The sequence below is a fragment of the Octodon degus genome, unplaced genomic scaffold, assembly GCF_000260255.1.
Source record: "Octodon degus isolate 3935 unplaced genomic scaffold, OctDeg1.0 scaffold00142, whole genome shotgun sequence".
Taxonomy (NCBI): domain Eukaryota; kingdom Metazoa; phylum Chordata; class Mammalia; order Rodentia; family Octodontidae; genus Octodon; species Octodon degus.
The window spans coordinates 2,442,660-2,451,483 of NW_004524718.1; the positions used below are offsets into that span (position 1 = coordinate 2,442,660).

At 35.8% G+C, this 8,824-nt stretch overlaps 1 protein-coding gene across 1 annotated transcript in view; it reads left to right on the top strand.

Annotated features, from left to right (window-relative positions):
* The window catches only part of Ndst4 (N-deacetylase and N-sulfotransferase 4), a 358,303-nt gene that overhangs the window by 249,637 nt on the left and 99,842 nt on the right, over positions 1–8,824 (top strand). The window lies entirely within an intron of this gene.

The following is an 8,824-nucleotide window of genomic DNA, read 5'->3' on the forward strand; positions in this document are numbered from 1 at the left end:
AAAAAAAAAAAAAGAGTAACTGCCCAAAATCATGCTGAGAAAAATAACTATAAGTTCACTGAAGTGAGGGACACATTATTGATGTGACTTAATATGCCTTCTTAAAACAGTATTTGCATTTAACAGAGCTGTTTCATAAAAGAGATGTAGTGGTAATCACTTTATTTGGGCATTAGTCAAGAGCTTTTGAGACTTTCTGTTATGTGACATTATGGTTTATGTCTAGTTGTGACCCCAAAAGCCTCATGCAGTCGTGGGACAGCTTCTAGAGTTTGTGATTAATGCATGATCCAGTGCAGGGATTACAGGTGTGAGTGCTACTCCTGCCCTGGGGTGGGTGATCTGCATTGCAATGTAAGGAGGGGAAAGAGGCTTGCTAGAAGCTGCTGGCCCTCCTTTTGCTGTTTTCTGCCACCATGAACTGCTGCCCTCTGTCATGTAGCACTCTTCCTTGGCGCAAGTGGAATATGGACTGAAACCTCCACGAAGTGTGAGCTAAATGAACCTTTCCTTCCTTAATTTTGGGTGTTGGGTATTTCGTTCCAGCAATGAGAGAAAAGTAACTTAGACATGGACTAAATAATCAACACTCACAAAATCATCTAGATATTACCATTTACTCTACCAGCTCTTCTAATTAACACTGAAAAGGAAAAAGGAATATTCATAAAAACTTATGTAAATAACTTATATAAGTAAAACAGGTGTTAGCAAACTCTAAAATATTAATGTAATTTTATTTCCCATTTCTCTTTAATAATCCATAATTTTGCATCATAGAAATGCTATAGATGTTGCATATTATGACATTCATCATGGATGGTAATTTTCTCTGTGGATTTATAAAATGATTGCCTGATTTCTTCTCTTAATAGTATCGAGTTTTTAGTGGGTCAGTAGATGAATAAGGACAGCAGTGTACAGCTGACATGAGTGTATAGCATGTAAAAATATAGTGTAATATCCAACGTTTTAGCATAAGAATGATAAATTAAATCTAGAAGGTAAAAATTTGACAGAGAATATGCCCAAATATTTTCAGAGACAATAGTGGTACTATGTAACCACAGCATTATGTAAAGGTAAATATTAAATGTGGATAATTGAATTTGTCAGGAAATTATATGTGCTGCATTAGGATATACTAAGCTTTATATCATTAAAGTTGTGCAAACAAAAGTTTTATGAGAATGTGGACTTTATTAATTCTAAGATACTAAGAATCAGATATATCTCTTAAATTTTAAATCATAAAAATACAAGATAAGTTTAATTTCAGATATTATAAATTGACATTATAAATTTAGACTTTTACATTCAGAAGGAAAAAGATAGTATGCCATCAACATACATAAGACTAAAAGGATCAAAATATTACTTGCATATTTAACAGAAGCACTAAGACATGAATTTTTGATTGGTTGTTCCTGAATCTACTTGTATCTAAGAATGCAAGGATTCTAATAAAAGCTAGAGGCACCATGGAAGGAATATTCTGACATCTCTCTTCTCTAGAGTGCTTTAAAGTAAAATCAACAAGCACTATATATAATTCTTTCTTATTACCTTGAGAATTTATCTGCCTAAAGCAAGGGGATTAAATTGAATAACCTTGATGTGTCCTACATATGTGTGTTGTTTTTCTTTAGTTTTTTTTCTCTTGTTTATAACTTTGACAACTCTGCAGTAGAAAATGCATGTACTATGCCAACACAAGCAGAGTTTCTCTTCTTTCCAGCTTCCAATGTAAGGATTCACATTATTTGAGTCCAGTCAGAATTGTCCCACAGCAACGTAGCCCTATGCCTTGCTGTGTTGAAAACTCCATAATATGTTTCTTTATTCATTTTTTCAGGTTTTATAATTTGAATTTTGACTTTACCCGTAATTCAGAGATATATCCTGTTTCCACAGTTGTACATATTTCTTAATATGTTATTACTTTCTGATTTATCCAAAACAGAAAATGCGAGTTGCATTTACATCTTGGGTTACATGTAAACTCCTGTACCTATTAAGTACTCGATATTCTGACCCAGCAAATTACAAGGGATGGTGTTGTCATACTCATTTTCTTTATCCAAAAGAGTATAACAATGAAAAATTATATAATGTTCAGGCCATTTGAATGATATTTCAGAATACCTCGGCTTCTGTCCACTTAAAATTCAAACACCTTCCTGCTCTTTTTTCTTAGATCCTTACCATGACCTCATCTCATATTGATATTTTCCTGCACTGCTCACACTTGTCAGATACTAACATGTATTTCCCTGGTGCCAAATCCTTCCTGTATTTTCAATACAGTCTTTGTTCAGACAGGAAGAAATATAATTTAATCATGTCTGAGGTGAAACAGCTTATGCCAGGTAGCCCACCATCACTCATGTTGAGACACTCTGCTATGAAATATGCAACAGCTGACAATAATAAAAAAAAGTCTGGAATCTTATTAGGCAGAGCCTTCAGTAACTATAATCTTGAAATGATTACGTTCTAGTGCATTTAATTTTTCCTGGACTCATTTTAATTTTTTGATCCTCAAAGAGCAATATGAGAGCGGAATTTTCTAGCTTTTTGTAACCAATAAGTTTAAACAGCGTTAGATTCTTCAGTACTTTAGAATGGCAATGTTGGAGCTACTATATTTACTACATGTTTCTTGTTTCAAAGCAGGACCTACGGATTCTAACTCTTGTCAGATCTATTGGTCACTTGTAAATTCAGATAAAGAAAAAACAGTGGTTTACTTGAAATTGACAGTGAGGTAGAATGGGAATGAAATGATAGACTTCCATGCGGTCTCTGAACTCTTACATGCCTGTGCCAGTTAATGAGCTCTCTTTGCTGTATATCCATCTTAGAGTCTGTGGAATCTAATAGCAGGTGCAGTTCATTATGGATTAATGCTGACTTTTCAGACAGATTAGTGCATAAACAGCAACAAGGCGTAGAAAAACATCAACATGAAATAATCTGACCCATACTTTGAGGAGTTCTTTCTATTGTTGAGGATAATATGGAACCAGATATGTAAGGTAATTTATAGATATCAATGTTATGCTTAACAAAATGAAATACAATAAAATGACATGAAAGTAACATCCCAAGTGTGTAACATATTATAAAGAATTAGTAACTACTGATAAGAAGGCATTTGATGATTTGTTGATGAATTTGTCTTAAATTTCCTATCAGCACTGTGTTTACAACAAAGTATAACTACCATCTCCTTCACACAGATCAAGAACAATTGCATATTCCATGGCAAGATTCTCCTTCATAAAATGATATATTAATATTGGTACCTGACAATCATAGGAGTACTGCAGCGAGTGTCCCAGCAGCATTTGCTTTTGTAGAAATTAATTTCTAATTTGTCTATCACTGTGAAATCTGCTTTGTTCCTGGGCAGGGCCTTTAAAGCTATTAGTGTTATTGGAAGCTCTGGGGGTCTGAGCCTGGAGAGCAGCCACCCACGGTGAGAAAAATGAAGCCCTGTGGTATCTATAGATTGTGGGAAATTCTATTTCCACTCGCTGAAAGACCTACAGTCACCTTTTTCTTTTTTATATTCTTTATCTTTTTTTTCCCTTTCCTTAAAGATTTGCAGGACTAACCTTTACAAAAGGACATAAATCACTACTTCGGCAGTGATTCACACTCACAGCAGCAATTTCATAAAGTCTAGGGTGAACTGAGACCTGTGGTCTCTCTGTGTATGATCCTGTTCCTTCGGTACACACTGAAAACATCAGACTCACTCAGTGGCAGGATATGGAGCCTGCGGGGAAATTTTAATTGTTTAGTGGTACAGGTTTTGTTTAATTTTCCACAATAGAATTTCCAAAGAAATTAACATGTCAAAATGTAAAGCGTGCCACGAAAGAATAGCATATTTTCGCCTCCTGAATATGAATTTTGTCTTTCCCTCAAACAAAAAATGATTGCTATTATTTTGTAGACATACATCTTTTTAATGCAATAGTTACTACAAGGCCTGATGGAATGCAATTTGCATGTCTATACATATCCAGCCCATGAACAATTCCATCAGATTGCATTGTTTTTTTTTTTTTTTTCAATTCTGTTTCCATGGAAAAATAAATGGAAGCAGCAATAGTTTATTGAGAATGTCGGTTTCACCTAGTGTACCTAGAAAATTTAGGTTTTCCAAAAGCAGGGAATAAAAGATAGTAGAATAGCTCTTTAGCATAATTAAATTTTCAACATCAGAGTACAACTCCTTATGTGAATGTTAGTGAAAAGATAATACTTTTTTTTCTATTTTGAGGCTAGTAATCAATAAGTATTAAGTTCATAATGCTCTTGACATTTAGGGATAATTAGGAAGCATAATGAGCAACAAGAAATAACAAAAGAAAGAATGCTCTGTCCTCATCAATGTTAAATGACTGTTAAACTGGGGGAAAGTACTGTAGGAGGAGTGAGGAATCTATAATACTAAAACTGGAAATGTGTGCTTCCTTTGTTTCCAGTCCTCCATAGATTTCAAAATTCTTGATTTTCCTACTTCTTCAACAAATTATATAACAGCTACAGATTCCAATATATGTTCTTTTTCTTAATATTGATTTTAAAATGTTTTGAAGCATGGTGAATAGAAATTTATTTTTGATCACTTTAACTTATTTCTCTTTGTTTACTCCTACTTCTTTTACCTGTAACTAATCTTCAGAGTCAGATATAGTCAAATTGATAATATGAACCCCCCTTCTAAAACATGCTAATATTGTTATAATTTGGAAAAGCAACCACCTACATGTCTTTTTGTTGGAATAAAGTATATGCCAATGATGATATGGAATACTTATATAAAGGCAAAACTTGCTGAATTCATTGAAAAATTAAAATTATTTCTATTTATATAAGTCCCATCAGTAAAAATCTAAAAGGCTCTATCACTAAAGTTAGTTCTCAATAGTATTTATCCTTTTAATTATCATTGCGATTTATTTTGTCCTAAATTTAAAATTACTGATAATAACAAAAAATCTGGTGCTTACCTTACATTCCTTTGCTAAAAAGGTCTCAAATTTTACAGCGTCAGACTTCACCAATATTGTGGTCATTTTATTTAGTCATTTGTGTCAACTTTTCTTTTCCCAAGGAGATATTCTTTGTGAGTTCACTGTAGAACATGTGTCTCTAACTCAATCAAGAAATACAAGAGAGGGCCAGCCAGGTAGTTCAGCAAACTAAAGCATCTGCTTATACAGAGCTCAATGGCCAGAGTTCCATCCCCAGCATGCTGTGCCGGCCCTGCCGCTGGGGCACACTGAGATGGCATAAGAGACTAGACATGGTGGCACACACCTGTAATCCTAGCACTTGGGAGGCTGAAAACAGGAGGATCACTATGAGTCTGATCTAGGTAGTGAGACCCTATAGACCCTGTAGACCCAGTACCAAATGAATTAAGAAGAGGAGGAGCAGAAAGAGGAAGAGGAGGAGGAGGAACAGGAGGAGGAGGAGGAAATGGAAAGAAGGAAGGAAGGAAGGAAGGAAGGAAGGAAGGAAGGAAGGAAGGAAGGAAGGAAAATAAAGAAAGACAGACAGACCAGAGAATGCTCTCCAGAACAGTTACTATTGAAGGAGAGCTGAGCAAAACAAGGGGTCATTGGGTCAGAGAAGAATCATGACTGGGGTGGGCACTGGAAGTTTTCCAGCCAGATGGAAGAGATACACTGAGTTAGTGTCCTGGAAGTTTGCATTTTTAAGAGTCCAAGAGGAGAGCAAGTTTTAAGAATAAGATTATGAAAGATTTTGTATCATGTTGGCAAAATGACACAAAGAAAAACATTATTTAAGCAGAGGGGTGAAAGAATCAAATAATAAATGTTATTTTTCACTCTTTCTCACTGAATATGTATAGCTTGTTATACTTACTGTACTTTACCCTCCTTTCCCTCGCTACTTACCCATCAGATTTCACACTGATTTATCTCTGCCCATGGAGGCTCCTCACGAGTTTAGTTTGTACATCACCACTATATACACACACATCTGTGTGGTCATGTGCATAACAGAGCTCACAGCCCTACCTTTATGTTTATTCAGCATATTTTTCTCCCATACTGTACATATCTCCTGACAAGTACTAACTGCTCACCAGGTTGAATATATCAGTTAAGAAAAATTATACCATCATAACTGCATGTGTCTACCATATGTTCCTTCCTGTGAATTAAGACTATGACAGAGTGAATGAGAAAGAAAAGGAAAGGAGAGGGGGGAAGACAATGTTAGAGCGAAGAGAGAGGAAAAGAAGGACAGAAAATGGCAAGTGGGAGGGAGGAAGGAAGGAATGGGTAGCTACTCCTTCTTTCTAAAATAAATAAGTGGCAGGAATGTTACTGCGTAATCCAATAATACAAACTCCAAAAACCTGATTTTATTTTATTTGCTTTGCTTTGGTAAACACTGAAGAAGATGTCATGGGATTTCTATGTGCTTCAGAATTACTGTAGAGTAAGAAAATAACATTGCTTCTCTTCCTGTTTGCACAGACTAGATAATAAAGAAATATGAGAAAAAGCAAATATTTTGATCACAGAAAATATGTTAACAATTTTGAATTTAAATCTCACTTTAAGAAGTAGAAATACACATCATTCATATTATCAAATGGTGCGTGGGATATGCTAGAAGCCCAGGAGCTCCAGGTGTATTTGCAGGGTGAGCTTTGCCCAACTGGTTCTCCAACAGCAGTAACTTAACATTGTGATAGAGACCTCATCTCCTGCAGTTGTTTTCAATTCATTATATGTATTGCTTCCAAAAAATGTTCTTGGTAGGATGTCAGTTTGTTGTGCTTTCTGAGCTCTCCTTAAATGATAAATTTTCTATCATTATTTTTTATTCTGCTAAACAAATAGAGTCATCAAAGCCAGTGCTTGCTTGGTTGGTCAAGGCTGTTTTTGCATTTGATTGTGTTGTCTACAAACGTGCTTCAGAGGTTTTTGCTAAAGGCTTTTGTTTCAGTTGTATTACTAGCTACAAGGCCTTTTAATTTTTGTATTACTAAGTTGCCTGGAAACAATAATTTTGTACTTCATTAATATTTTATAATGAACACTGACTGTTATGAGAGTGTTGCTCAAATAAAGAATAAATAAAACTATAACAACCTCCATGTTTATTATTTACATATTAATGACATGAAAATTGGAAAGCCTCCCCATTTGTTACTAATTTATACATCACTGTGTTGAGCTAAATAGAAATAGGAAAAACTGAACCCCACAAACCAAATAGAACACTCTAGACTGGATTTCATTACCTTTGCAAGAGGAAAGGATGCTTTTCAGGTCTGCAGTCATTGATCCTATAGATCTGTCTCTACTGAACTTCACACCCAACAGAACAGTCAGTGTTCAATTACCTCTCTGTGAGAACATTAAATAAAACCAGAGAAGCAGCCAAGAGATTTAGAAGTAAAGAAAAGGTTATGTTCTTGTAAACGGAAAGTTCAGGATGACTTGCAATCTTCTCAGGCACTATATGAAAATTGCTAGCTTAAACAATGTAAAAGATAAGATTTCCAGCATGAAGTGCTTCAGTGATTTATAGTTGTCACTTCGAATACAATTGAAGGCATTCAATAATGCCATTCAAAACATCAAATGTAAGTAACAGAATGCTGTGCCTTCTTGAAGCTGTTATTATATCTACTTAAACTCTCTTTCACACACAGGTACACTCTCAAATATAATGTGAATAAAAGATGTGACTTAGAAATCGCCTTTCTCCTGTATTTGTTTTCAGAAGCCCATTCTGTAGTTCACTTAAACAACTGCTCTGGCAATCTAATCTTCACTGGCAGAGATTTCTACATGGGTTGGTTTTATGCTCATCATAACAGTGAATTTAGGAATTATGGGATATTTTAAGAAGCAAAAAGAAAAGAAATTCAAACACATCACACTTCTCTAACTTTAAAACAGTTTTATTCTTTGTCTGGACGCATCCTGAAAACATATGCATGTTATCAGGCATAATGGCTTCTGAGTCTTTAGGGATTTAGGTTTTCAAACGTAAGTGCTTCTATATGCAAGAACCATGATGGTAACTTACACATGGGGACTCACTGGTTCCATTATGATTCCTCACAAAATAGCATTCTAGAAAGCAGGCAACCTTTCACTGAAACCAGGAGATAATCATTCACAAGCTACTCCATGGTCCATGGTCTTATATATCTGCTGGATGAATAAATCCACAACTAGGTACTGTCAACTCTGCTTCCAAACATTATGCCAATCAATGCTGCTCCCGCCATTGCTCTAGCCACCTTATACCAAGCTAGATTTTATGTCTCCATTGTCTCTCTGTCTCCCAAAAACTACCATGCTGGCTAGAGAGGATCTATTATCCCTACAACAGCCAGAGTGCTATTAGCAAATGTAATGTAAACCGTACTTCAACTGTTCTTAAAGTCCTCCAGTGGCTTTTTATTAAATCTTAGAATTAAATCCAAACTCTGCACCAGGACCCGGGCTCCTGCTACGCCCACCGCATTTATCAAGCTGCTCCCTGACCTTCGCATACGGTACTCCCATCATGGCATCTTTCTGTCTTTCCCATGGTCCTGCAAACATGTTAAAGTGTTTGCCCTTCAGGGCTTTTGTGTTTCCATCACTTGGCTTGGAATGAGCTACTTCCAGGAATCCATAAGCCTGATCTTCTCCCATCGCTTCTTTCTCTTAGTCTCTCTCTTCTCTCTGTGTCTGTCTGTCTGTCTGTCTGTCTGTCTCTCTCTCTCTCTCTCTCTCTCTCTCTCTCTCTCTCTCTCTGTCTCTGT